Below are 13,967 nucleotides of genomic sequence, written 5' to 3' on the forward strand. Positions count from 1 at the left end.
GGGGAAAAAGAACCCTTCTAAGGGGTGGTAAGGTAGGTCAAACGTCTTACACAATTGTTTACCAACTAAAAGATAATGGGATAGAATTCAAACCTGGGAATTTTAAAGACCTGGCAAATTTCATTTACATACCGATTTACAAGTACATAAAACCATAAGGAAAATAATATTCAGTCCCCACGTTGTTAGAAGAATTACACTTTGAAGGCAAACATAGTACTGTTATAAATTCAAATGCCCCAAGGGTTATTCGCCTCCCCTTTCCTCCAACCACCTCATGATCTGCATTAGTGTTGGTGCTCTGGGGATTCTATTGTTTACCACTTTAAACCTGACCCCACCCCATTCAGAGAAACACCTCTTGACAGTCCTAAATTGCAATAACATTTGGGATTTTACCTAACTTCCATGTAAAACTGTAAATACCAATAACAACTATTAAAGGAATACTCATTTCCTTTGGGAGCATATTGCTACCCTTAAGGTCTGCTGGAAATGGCAAAATTATAGTTTCCTGAATCTATAGCGGGAATCGTTTCTGTGACTTAGACTAAGAATTGTAAATGAAGAACCAAATCCTAGCAATGGTGGGAGTGGTTCTTTAGCAGTGGGAACACAGGAAGAAGGTAAATTTGTTCACTCATTCATTCAATCATATTTATTGAGCGCTTACTGTGTGCAAAGCACTGTACTAAGCACCTGGAAAGTACAATTCGGCAAAAGAAACAATACCTGCCCGCAAGGGCCTTACAGCCTAGAAGGGGAGAGACAAACATCAAAGCAAGTAAACAGGCATCAATAGCATCAATATAAATAGAATGATAGATATATATATACACATCAAAACAAGTAAACAGGCATTAATATAAATAGAATTATCGATATGTACATATATATAGGTGTTGTGAGGGGGGAGGGGTAAAGCATAGGGCGCAAGTCGAGGCAATAGGGAGGGGAGGGGTAGCTGAGGAAAAGGGGGGCTTAGTCTCGGAAGGCCTCCTGGAGGAGGTGAACCTTCAATAGGACTCTGAAGAGAGAAGTGTGCAAGAGGTAATGAACTCGAAGCCTGATACTGGGCAACAGTGCAAGGATCAGCAACACCATAAGGAATTAAGACAGCGACTATGAAAAAAAATCTTAAAAAAATAAAGAAGTTCTCTTTGGCTGACTACCAAAAACAGCTAAGAAGTCAGAAGATTAAAACACAAGATCTGACATGTATTAAGGAACAAACAGCACTGATGCCTTGCTAACTGCGACTTCAAATTGTTAAAAACCAAAAAGATATCCTGTTTCAGAGCAAACTAACATTGACTGGCACACAGTACCTATTCATTAACATCACCATTACTCAGTTGTAATAATGGTATCTGTTAAGCGCTTACTATGTGCCAGGCACTATACTAAGCGCTCGGGTAGATACAAACAAATCGGATTGGATACAGTCCCTGTCCTACGTGGGGCTCACAGTCTTAATCCCCATTTTACAGATGAGGTCCCTAAGGCACAGAGAAGTGAAGTGACTTGCCCAAGGCCACACAGCAGACAAATGGCAGAGTCACACTAGAACCCACCATCTTTTGACTCCCAGGCCCATGCTCTTCTAATCCATAACTGAAAGCCTGAAAACCTAAATAAAAAACCAATTCATAGATAATTCAAAAAGTATTTTAACCAACTGCCTTTAACTTTTGTCACTAAATCTTTAACCAAAGCAGCTACCAGGAAAATTTGAATTACTCTCTTAATTTCACTGAAGGGGTGGGGGCTGATGAGCCATGAAATATGAGCACAAGAATAATTCACAAACCAAATAATCAGCCCCTGAAAAATCCAAGAGTTAATAAATCAGTCAATATTGAGCACCTACTGCGTACTAGGATTTGGCAAAGTACATAAGAATTAGTGGCCTTAATCCCAGCCCCTCAAAGGATTTTAAATCTAGCCAGGAAGACAGACAATAAAATAAATTACAAATAGGACATACAAAAGTATATGTACATAAGTGCTATAGGGTCAGAGGAGTGAATACATTTGAGATGGGTGGCTCAGAAGTGCTGAAGTAGTAATTAATTCATTCAATTCAGTAATTGTGAGTGGGGAGAGGGAGGGACGAGAGATTAATCAGAAAAGCTCCACTGGAGATGTCCTTTCATAAGGGTCTAGAAGTTGGGGAGAGAAGTCTTCAGTATATGAAGAGGGAGGGGAATCCATCTTCCCACCCAATCCCTGCCCTTCCCTTCAAAGTAGGCAACACCAGTCTCTTCCCCATCTCACAAACTTGGCATCGTCCTCAACTCACTGCTCTCAATCAAACCAAATATTGGATGTCACCATATCTTGTCAGTTCTGCTTTCACAACACTGCTAAAATCTGCCCTTTTTTCTCCATCCCAAGTGCCACCACGCTGAATCACGCATATATATCCCACTCTTGCCTACTGCATCAGCCCCCTCACTGACTTCTCTGCCTCTCGTCTCTCCCCCAATTCAGTCCATATCATCTTTCTAAAAAAAAACAAAACAACCATTCAGTCCATGTCTCCACACTCCTCAAGGTCATCCAGGGGTTGCCCAACCACTCCACATCTAACAGAAACCCCCTACATGGGTTTCAAAGCATTCTATTAGTTTTCCCCCTCCTACCTTAGCTCGTTGATTTCCTACTACCACCCAACCCCCCCAACCCCCGCCCTGCCTGCATCCCCACAGCACTTATGTACATATCTGTAGTTTATAGACTATAGACTATAGCTCATTGTCTAGACTATAAGCTCACTGTGGGCAGAGAATGTGTCTATTATTATATTGTACTTTCCCAAGTGCTTAGTACAGTGTTCTGCTCACACTCAAATACAACTGCCTGACTTGGCTCTAATGCTGACCTACTCGCTGTATCTTGATCCATCATTTTCAGTCCCTTGCCCATGTCCTCCTTCCCCTTTCATATATGGTATTTTTTTAAGTGCTGAGAGTGTCGAGCACTGTTCTATGCAATGGGGTAGATACAAGTTAATCAGGTTGGCCAAAGTCCCTGTCCCACATGGGACTCAGTCTCAGTAGAAGGGAGAACAAGTACTGAATCCCCATTTTACAGTTCAGGAAACAGACAGCTGTTAAATGACTTGTCGAAGGTCACACAGCAAGCAAGAGGCAGAGCCGGCACTCGAGCCCAAGTCCTCCAACTCCCCAGGCCTGTGCTCTTTCCACTGGGCCATACTGCTTCTCTTTATTTGAAGACCTCAATGACTGGTAGAGCTGAGGTGAGAGTCCTACTCAGCAATAGTGATGTTATCAGATAAGGACACATCAGAGCCCATAGCCAAGAGAGTGTATAGAAATATGCTGTCCCACTGTCCCCAGACTGCACCCATCAAATGAAACATTAGGAGCAATGGACCTGTATGGTAGTTATTAATGAAAACGAAAATTCCACATTTACCTAATTGCCCCACTCTTCTGCATAATCTTTGCAATCCAAATATAGGTGAGTGGTTATTACAGGGAAATTGGACGCAGCATTCATTCATTCATTCAATCGTATTTATTGAAAGTTTACTGTGTGCAGAGCACTGTACTAAGTACTTCGGAGAGGACAATACAACAATACAGACACATTCTCTGCCCACAACGAGCCAGAGGAAAGATGGATGAGGAAAATAGGGGGAAAGGAAGGAAAGAAAAGTTAAGAGGGTACTTGAGACGGAGTCTTTTATTCCTATTTCATTCTCCCAGGAGCTGCCCACAATAGGGACTCGGTGAATTACAGTAAATTCCCTACTTTTTCTTACCACTAAGCATAGACCCATTTCAAATAGGAAGCTACTGCGTTAAAGCCCTTATCCACAGCTTTCTGAACTTACCCCTTTTCCTTCCCCGGCACATGTTATCGCGGCTTACAAAAATAATCTTTAATTTCCTCCTCAAAAATCAAGAGGAGGTGGGAAGAATGCAATGAAGATAATTATGTGAGTGAATATGTATCCAGTCACTTGTAACTATTCACAAATATTTACCTGGGTAGGAAGTGTACATTCTAAAATGTTTAGAGTTATATGTAACACTGTTTATAGAAAATACAAGCTCAATCAGCGCCAGAATCTACTAAATTTGCTATAAAAACTGGCATTAAAATATGGCAAAATTCCAAGGTTATATAAGGCAGTCTAACACCACCCTGCTTTTTTTTTTTTAAAAAAAAAAGACACTCCAATGCCAATTCAAGATGTGAGAGAATTTTTTAAAAAAATGTGTAAAGCCTAGTATTTTCGTGACTTGTGGTAGCGTATTTTAACCATCTTGTTGCTGTTAAACATATCACGAACAGGACTGAGTCACAGTCAGCCCACATCCTAAAATGACAATACTTTCAATATTTTAAACCACAAAATATTTAGAAGTTTTAGCTGAGGATGAGGTTTGGTGCTTTATTTTATGTAAGTCTTAAAAACGTAACTGTTCTAAAAAGGGGAAGACCATACTAAACCCCTTTATTTGACTCAGATTTTAACCCTACAGATTTAAAATAAAATTGTAATTTCAAATTCTGAATCAAGACTTAACTGAAAAGAAAAGTCAGTTCATGACACAGAGAACATACATTTTTTTCTCTGGTATCTAACTATATAAAAGTGCTCCCTGGTCTATGCCAGTGGTAGGATGGACGTGAACTCTCAAGGAGTGGTAAGCCCATGCTGTCCTTATAGGTTTCATAAACTGCTTTTTGATACCACCCAGGGGAAACAGCAAGGAAACCCATCACCCCTGGCATGGACAGTAGGGCCTGGTGGCTAGCACTATGCGAGCACGGCTATTAGGTGAGCGGCCAGGCTACTGGAGAGTCCTGAGAGGACACGTGCACAGATCGTTCTTTAGCCAGTCCCCGCTGCTGTGGTGGAGTCTGGCAGGGAAATACAGGAATGAGCTTTTTGGTGATCTTACTTGCCTTTGATGCAAATTTCCCAATTCAGTGACCCACGTTTTGAGCTATGTCAACAATCTGTATTGGACTTTCCAAGCGCTTAGTACAGTGCTCTACACACGGTATGCTCAATAAATATGATTGAACAACTGAAAAATCAAGGTGATGGGAGTAATCAAAAGAACTGCATAAGTTTCATCTGTGTTAATATCATCTCTCTTGTGTATGTGTGTGTGTGTGAATATATACATAGGGTTTCCTCCTACTTGCAATTTATTTCAGTGTCTGTCTTTCTTTCCCTCTACAGTTTAACCTTTTTAAGGGCAGGGATCACATGCCTACTAATTTTGCTGAACTCCCCCAAGTTCAGGGTTCTGTATACAGTTAGTATGCAATAAACTAATTCATAATAAATCACTCCAAAAATGTTACATCTGTCTACTCTGTGAAATTTCAACATCCTAATCTTATTTTCCATGCAAGGACCTAAAACAAAATCTAGACAAATGAGGGAAATTTAATATGCAGGTTCAAGCTGTAACTTGTAACTTCAGGCATTTATTTGCCCCACCCACAACCCCACAGTACTTAATGCATATATCTTTAAATAATAGAAATTATTTAGTTATATTAATGTGTCTCCCCCTCTGGACTGTAATCTCACTGTAGGTAAGAAACATGTCTGCCAACTCTGTGCTTAGTACAGTGTTTTGCACATGAGTGCTCAATAAATACCACCTATGATGTAACAACAGATGTAAATAGATCTAGTTGTTTTGCAAATTTTAGTCATGGTTAAATTCTAATTAGTGGATTACTAGAAGAACTACAAATTTTTTGAACAGGAAGTAGGGAAGAAAATGGAGGTAATATCGGAAGAGATACTTGAAGTATACCCAATATAAATTTGGAAAAAAATATAAAGCCCTATTATTGGGGAAGTAGGAGAAACAAGAACAAGATCAGTATTCCCCAGTTCCTTCTCTTCATTTCTTTCAGTTCATCAGCTTCTGGTCGGCAGTGGAAATTATTTTCAGATCATTTTTAGCTCTTCCTTCTTTCAAAACTCTTGCCCTGCTTCCAGAGTTTTTCTTTATAAAGCTATTTGTCATGAGGCTTATCTCATTACCATTCAGACATCTGAATTACTGTTATTATCCTTAGTGATGTTAATTTTGTTTGTTGCAAATCTCATCCATATCCTGAATGCAAACAAAGAATGAGGGGCAAATTCAATCTGATTTCTCTTCCATTTCTCCATGCCTGTTTCCACTACTTGTGGGTAGGGCACATGTCTACCAACTCTGTTGTACTGCATGCTCCCAAGTGCTTACTACAGTGCTCTGCACACAGTAAGTACTAAAAACCACCAACTGATTACAACTAGGTGAACTACAAAACTATATAAGCAACTTCTCATTTAGCTCTGTCCTTATAAGAAGTGCTGTTACTGGAATCCTTTCTAGAATCAATTTGACTGCATTTTTAATGGATTAAAAAAGGCAAGGTGAGGTGGGAAAAACTTACACCCACATCTGATTTCCCTCTTACTTTTTTTTTTCCTTTTAAATCTGGCTCTGAATCTAGCAGATTCTATAAGAAAGTAAAAATCCACTGTGGTGATTGGACATTTATGACAAATATGAAAATACTGGGAGGCACAGATGCCAGCTGCACAGGGATGATGAGGACAACTGTCCCCAAAACTTTTTAAACTGAACTCCATATGTATTCATGCCAGGTCTTAGTGAAAACAAGAGTAACCAATCTGTGCTGACAAGCCCCAGAATGGGGGCCTTCTGGCTTATCATCTCTTTTAATCCTGTCTTCTCCCAGGTCTTATCCCACAAAACTAAATCCCTGTCCCTTTCTCATCCCGAAACTCACAATTAAATCTTGGCTATGATGGCAGCATTCATTCATTCATTCAGTTGTATTCACTTGAGTGCTTACTGTGTAGAAAGCACTATACTAAGCACTTGGGAGAGTACACTATAACAATACACAGACACATTCTCCTCCCACAAATTTATATCACTAAAACTAGGGATTCTTTTTTCCTCCATGACCATGTTTTCATGTCTTTTTGTCCCAGCCCAATTCCGGGATTTTGCAAACCAGAAAGGAAAACCTTTGAACTAGTCTCTCTGCATCAGTATCAACTCTATTTGTTGAGTGCCAGCTGAAAATGGCAGAGACAGAAGAGAAAGCTACAGGCAGATCAGGACATGTAAATGTAAAGCTCAGTTTGCCCAATATGAAGAAAAAAATGCAGGACCAAGACTGGCTTTAGTCACATATAGGCTCATTAACTCCTACCTCACTGAACAAATCAATCGGTAATTTAAAATAATATTTATTACTATTATTTTTGTAAGGGCTTACTATGTGTCAATCTCGGTTAGTGGTGTGTTAGATACAAGATAATCAGATTGTACACAGTCCCTTTTCCAAATGGGGTTCACAATCTAAGTAGGAGGGAGAAGGACTTAACCCTCATTTTGCAGATGTGGAAACTGAAGGTCAGAGAAGTCATACATCAGGCAAGCAGCAGGTCTTCTGACTCCCAGGCCTGTGGTCTTCTCGTTAGGCCACTCTGCTTCCCAGCAGTTATCATTATTTTGAAGCCATAGCTAACGCTGTCATCCCCACTGCATTCAGAACCCTGTACTAGGTTCTGGAAGAACCCCTAAAAGAACGGATGTGATCCTTGCTCTCAAAGAGGGCTACGAATCTAATATGAATTTCGTTACTTCCCTATTTACATCAGTCTCCTTAATGGTCTCCCCCCTCTAGTTTATCCTGCATTCTACTACCCAGATCATTTCTCTAAAATGCCACTCACAATACATCACCCCCTTAATGATAATGGTATTTTTTAAGCGCTTACCATATGCCAAGCACTGTAATAAGATATTCAGGTTGAACAAAGTCCCTGCCCCACAAAGGGCTCTAAAATTTAAGGGAATAAGATTTAATCTCCATTTTACAGATGAGGAAACTGAGGCATAAAGGAGTTAAAAGTGACTTACTCAGGGTCCTACAACAGAAAAGTGGAGTTGTAACTGGGATTAGAACCCAGGTCCCCTGACTTCCAGGCCTGTGCTCTTTCCACTAGGCCATTCTGCTTCCCTTTCTCATACCCTTCTCTCCACATCAAACTCCTGACATTGGATTCAAGACCTTCCTCAGGTAGTTTCCTCCTTACTTGAACACTATTTTTTCTTCACTGACACCCCCTACTCCCTAAACTCATCTCCTAACTACATCTCACTTTTGATTCTCCCATATTCATCCCATAATTCACAGTCCAGCTCCTGCATGGGATTACCTCCTCACTCATATCTTTCAAAACAGTATTTCCCCAATCTTCCTTTAAAACCACCTCCTCTAGAAGGTATTCCCAACCAATCACCACCTCCCTCATCAAGATAGCCCAACAGGCAACCGTGATATTTATGGATATATTGACTCCTTTATGCCTCATATTTATTTGGTTTTTGGTTATTTCTTTAGTTGCCAATTGCATCTACCTTTCCTCTTTTGTATGCATAGTATCAGTGTTGGCCATTAATGGTCCCTGAACAGATATGCTTATGAACAAAGTGATCCTAAAATATTTTAACAAGTTTATTAATGGATATCCCCTTATTTTATAGTATGTGGGTTTTTTAACAGAGGTTTTACATAGTATTGTACAGGCATTAGAAGCAATTCTATTATAATTGCATTCTGTTTTTTGCCTGTACTCAACTGCTAACACGAGTGCTTTTTGCTGGATTATGTGGAGGTGATTTAGAACTAAGGCAACATTTAAACCCACAAATGCAATTATTAAAATGAGTACAGCCAAAAGCTGACAAATAAAATGCCTGAATTTCAGGTTGGGTTTTTCTCCTACTCCAATGTTCCATTAGCTTCCTTCCAAGAAGAAAAAAATCACAGTTCAACTAAAATGAGCGGGTACAGACGGTCAGAGATAACTAGAATTCCAGTGCATAAAATTACCTTGCTCAGCTAAACTGTGGAAAAATGCTTTTAGCATGGTAAAATTTCATTTTAAAAATAAACAATAAATGCAAAGAACTCTGCAGTTTGTTTCCCTGATAGGAGGGAATCTGGCAAAATGCTTGATATATGCACACTGACTCCCATTCTAGCCACGGGAAAGAATTTTAAAAAATTATTTTTAGAAATTAATATAGTACATTTTAAGAAATGACCTTTTTGATGATAACCAAAGTTTCGTGCTAAGTTTCTTCTCATAGGTTTTGTTTCAGTTGCTACAAACCAATAAGGTTTTGGTACGACAAAGACCTAGTGGGGACCAAAAATGGAAAAAAAAATTCAAACATATTCAAAATGAATAAAATGTAATAGGACAATTCACAGCAACAGAGATGTATAAATATTAACAGCTGACCCTCTTTGTCAGCTATCAACATGGCTGTTAACTCCTGAAGCTCTCATATTCTATTTCCCCCATCTCTAATCTATTTTAATGACTGCCTCCCCCAGTAGACTGTAAACTCTTTGTGGGCAGAGAATGGTGTCTACCAACTCTGTTGTATTGTACTTTTCCAAGCACATAGGTTAGTGGTCTGCTTACAGTAAGCACTCAATAAATTCCATTGACTGACAGAGAGAAGGTCAGATCAGCTCGGGGTCACAGATTGAAAGATAATCAAATCTTCCCAGACAAGGTCGATTTCAGATTTTACTGGAACAAGTATTACAGCATCAACAGGAGAGTAATTAATGCAGATGTAAGAATGGAAATAAAATTCATAGTGGACAGCTATTTATGCCTCTGCAATGACAGACACGTTTAAAATGTGCATACAGTTTTCTATCATCATCAATCACATCCTTCACATCCCTAAAGTATGTGATTTCCCAGACTATTAAATTTTATTCAGGAAGAATCTTGGCCTTAATGTCAACTCTTCTTAAAAACAACTGGAGAATCCGAGGACATTTTATATCTGGGCTCCTGTTTACAGAGATCTTCCTAACAAGTATAGATAGCTTCAAGTCTTCCTAAACAAAGCACTAAAGAGTGGGGAAAAGATGAACTTTGATCATCTTTCTCCACCCATCTGCAAGGCTGGAGGGATGTTTTTCTAATTTAGGCTAATGTTCTAAAATAGGACTAAGCTCTTTTAAGTAGAAAGGGCCCAAGATACGCCTTGATGAACAAAATAGACATTACCTTGAAAAAGCTGTAAAAAATTTCCTATGATGGTAAGGAGAGGTCATAAAAACCTGACGCTGAAAAATAACTTTGTGGCTCCAAAGTTTAAGAGCTGGCTCTAGAGTCAGGATGTCATGGTTTGAAGGGAGCACTGGCCATTGGACAGTGATGTTTATACAGGCATAACACATGAATGCAGAGACTAATCACCTGGAAGTGATAGTCCAGAACCGAAGGTGTATCAGATGCCCTCTTGACTGGGGAAAACAGTTGCCTTGGGCCGCCTTGCCTTGTCCTGCTACCTGGGTTCACAGCAATTTTTTTTAAAGATGGGACCCTGGTGGAGAAAATGAAATGAAGCTCCCCAAGCTGTGTTTTAAGCTATAACAACTGGTGAGCAGGGAACCAAATAACTCTTTGGTCATCCCACTGCTAGCAAGTTTTTTGCGTGATTTCCCCCGACAAGATAGCCAACAACCTCGTAAGACTCAGAGTGGCCAAAGAGCTACATGTACCTTGCAAAGCAGTTTAACTACTACAAAGCTACATCAGTAAAATAGCTAGCAAACGAGAGTTTAATGACTAAATTGGTTCAAACAGTTATCTCCCTTCTACTGGGTTGGGAGGCTAAAAACCAAAACTCCAGGCATGTACTTTAACACAAGGAGAAAGTACCGGAAGGGGAAAATGCTATTTTGTTGAATGGAACTCACAGTCTGGTGTTCAAATCACCAAAGTAATCAATCATTCAATGATATCTTCTACATTCTCACTGTGTGCAGAGCTCTGTATTAAGTGCTTGGGAAAATATAACGGAGTAAGTGAAAGTAAAATTGCTGGTATTAGAAATATTTCTCCAACTCCAGACTTTGTACCTTCTTCAGCACCGTCTCATCCATTCAATCATATTTATTTGAATGTTAACTGGGTCCAGAGCACTGTACTAAGCGTTTGGGAGAGTACAAGAATAAACAGTCACATTCCCTGCCCACAACAGGCTTACTGTCTAGGGTGGGGGAGATAGACACCAATAAAAATAAATAAAATTACAGACACATCAGTAAGTGCTGCAGGGCTGGGAGGCAGGAAGAGAAAAGGGAGCATGTCAGGGTGACACATAAGGGAGAGTGAGACGAGGAAAAGTGGGGTTTAGTCTGGGAAGGCCTCTTGGATGAGATGTGTCTTCAATAAGGCTTTGAACAAGGGGAGAGTAACTATCTCTCGGATTAGAGGAAGGAGGACATTCCAGGCCAGAGGCATGACATGGGCTAGGAGTCGGTGGCGAGACAGGTGAGATCGAGGCACAGTGAGAAGGTTAGCACTAGAGGAGCAAAGTGTGTGGGCTGGGTTGGAGGAGGACAGAAGTGAGAGGAGGTATGAGGGGAGCAAAGGGGTGGAGTGCTTTAAAGCAATAGTGAAGAATTTCTGTTTGATGCAGAGATGGATGGGCAACAACTGGAGTTTTTTGAAGAGCGGGGTGACATGTCCTAAACAGTTTTGTAGAAAAATGATCCAGGCAGCAGAGTGAAGTATGGACTGGAGTGGGCAGAAACAGGAGGCTGGAAGGCAGCAAGTAGGCTGATGCAGTAATCTAGGCGGGATATGATGAGTGACTGTAGGAACGTGGTAGCAGTTTGGATGGAGAGGAAAGGGCAGATTTTAGCGATGTTGTGAAGATGCGACCAACAGGATTTAGCGATAGACTGAATATGTGGGTTGAATGAGAGAGAGCATTCAATGATAATGCCAAGATTATGGGCTTGTGAGCCAGGAAGGAGGCTGGTGCCATTTACAGTAACGGGAAAGTCAGGGGAAGGATAATGTCTAGATGGGCCTCCGACAATGCCAAGTCCTTGCCAGCAACTTGGGCCAATATTGGGCCAAAGGGCATTTAAATCGCATTTCAAACTCGACTGAGTCTCAGAGAGGTAGTTCTTGATCATAATGTACTCAAGGGACAGGATAATCTAGTCTAGAGAGCCACATCCATTCTGGGCTTATTCAGGGTGGGTCCTCATAACTACTACGAACAAAGGCTTAACTGCAATTGGTCTTAGCTTCCCAGGGCAACTTGGGATCTCCTCCCAGGATCCTCTGGTCTGGACCCAGACTCGCAGGGCTCTTCTGGGATCAGACTTAGGGATTGGGATACAGTTTGGCCCAGGGCTCACCAGATTCATTTTGCTAGACATTATACAATCAAAGTCTTCCATGACTTAAATGCAAAGCCACTTGAAGTCTTCAAATTCTCTTCAGACCAAACAGGTTTGGAAGATGAATCTACCCCAATTCAAGTCCAATCCTGCCAATAAAGGACTTTATTAATGCTTACTAAACTACAAAAGCTGCACTGTAGAAAAAGACCAAAGACATAAAAATTGAACGGATAACACTGAATTTGTCAGATTCAACCCATCGATCTCTAAGCCTACAGGGTGAAATATCTGCAATATAACACAATTTTCTATTCCTCTGGTGCACTTCCCTACACTTTTCTTACACTTTGCGGCCACACTGTCAGTTGTTACTCTGCGCCTCTTCCTCCCTAGATTGAAGACTACTTGTGCATAGGGAATGTCTTGTTTATCTCTTGTAAATTCTCAAGCACCTAGAATAATGCTGTACACAAAGTAGATACTCAAAATTTTTTTATAAATAATGAATCGAAAATAGACATCTTGCTTCAGTGTCTTAAATGGCACCCTAATGCTTGAGAGAGTTAATGCTCATCTGCTCACCACGGCTTCAACTACCACCTCTATGTGGATGATTCCCAAATCTAACACACTTGCCCTGAACCTTCTCCTCGTCTGCAATCTTGCACTTCCTCCTGCCTCCAAGACATTTCTACATGGATATCTCACCAACATCTTAAGCTTAATATATCCAAAACTGAACTCCTCATCTTCCTCCCAAATCTTCTCCTCCACCTAACTTCCCCTTTTAGTTGACAACACCAATTAACCAAAGAGAATTTACTGAGCACCTATTGGGTGCAGTGCACTGTACTGAGCACTTGGGAGAGTATAATAGAATTAATACACTTGATACATCTCCTCAAAGAGCTTACAACAGAGAGGCAGACAATAAATCAATTTCCATACTCCGCCCATTTCTTTCCATCCAGACGGTCACCAAACCGGTCCAGGCAACTTGTCCATGACTCAGGCTGCGCCGAGTTTCTCACCGATCACTCTATCTCCAGTCTCTGCCCTTTCCAGGTCAGAGTTCACTGGATCAATCTTCTAAAAGGTCCTGGTACTCATACCATGTACACAGCCATTCCTCAAACACCCCCACTGCTGCCTGGATCAAGTAGAAACTCCTGACCATTGTCTTTATGGAACTGAACTCCATCAACTCTCCCCCTCTTACTTATCCAATCTTTTCTCCCACTATAGCCCCAACTCCAATTCTTCATCCCTCTCAAGCCAAACTCTTGGTCACGACACTCCTTCTGCCTACAACTCCCTCCCGCTTCTCAACCAGCAAACCACTGCTCTCCCCATTTTCTACAGGAGGCCTTCCCAGATTAATTTCCCATCTCCCCACCCTACATCCTCCCAACTGCCCACTTCAGCATTTCTGAGCAGTCTAAATTTTTGGATTCTCACATCTCTCCCATGGCACTTACGTACAAATATTTATACTGTTTTACTTCCTCTTCTCTGAAATTTATTTGAGTGACTCCTTCCCCAAGTATAACTGTAAGCTCCTTAAGGGCAGAGATCCTGTCTACTGATTCTATTCTACTCTTCCAAACATCTAGGACAATACATATTACTGATTGAGTGCGCCTCCAAATTTCTGACTCCCACTCAAGGATTAATTAAAACCAACCTCTATCTCTTCT

At 40.7% G+C, this 13,967-nt stretch overlaps 1 protein-coding gene and 1 long non-coding RNA gene across 2 annotated transcripts in view; one reads left to right on the top strand and one right to left on the bottom strand.

Annotated features, from left to right (window-relative positions):
* Positions 1-13,967, bottom strand: part of RB1 (RB transcriptional corepressor 1) — a 95,330-nt gene that overhangs the window by 42,434 nt on the left and 38,929 nt on the right. The gene's annotated exons all lie outside the window — the stretch shown is intronic.
* LOC114805828 overlaps positions 1-13,967 on the top strand; it is a 48,773-nt gene that overhangs the window by 3,750 nt on the left and 31,056 nt on the right. The window lies entirely within an intron of this gene.

Source organism: Ornithorhynchus anatinus, chromosome 20 (genome assembly GCF_004115215.2).
Source record: "Ornithorhynchus anatinus isolate Pmale09 chromosome 20, mOrnAna1.pri.v4, whole genome shotgun sequence".
NCBI classification, from domain to species: Eukaryota; Metazoa; Chordata; class Mammalia; order Monotremata; family Ornithorhynchidae; genus Ornithorhynchus; species Ornithorhynchus anatinus.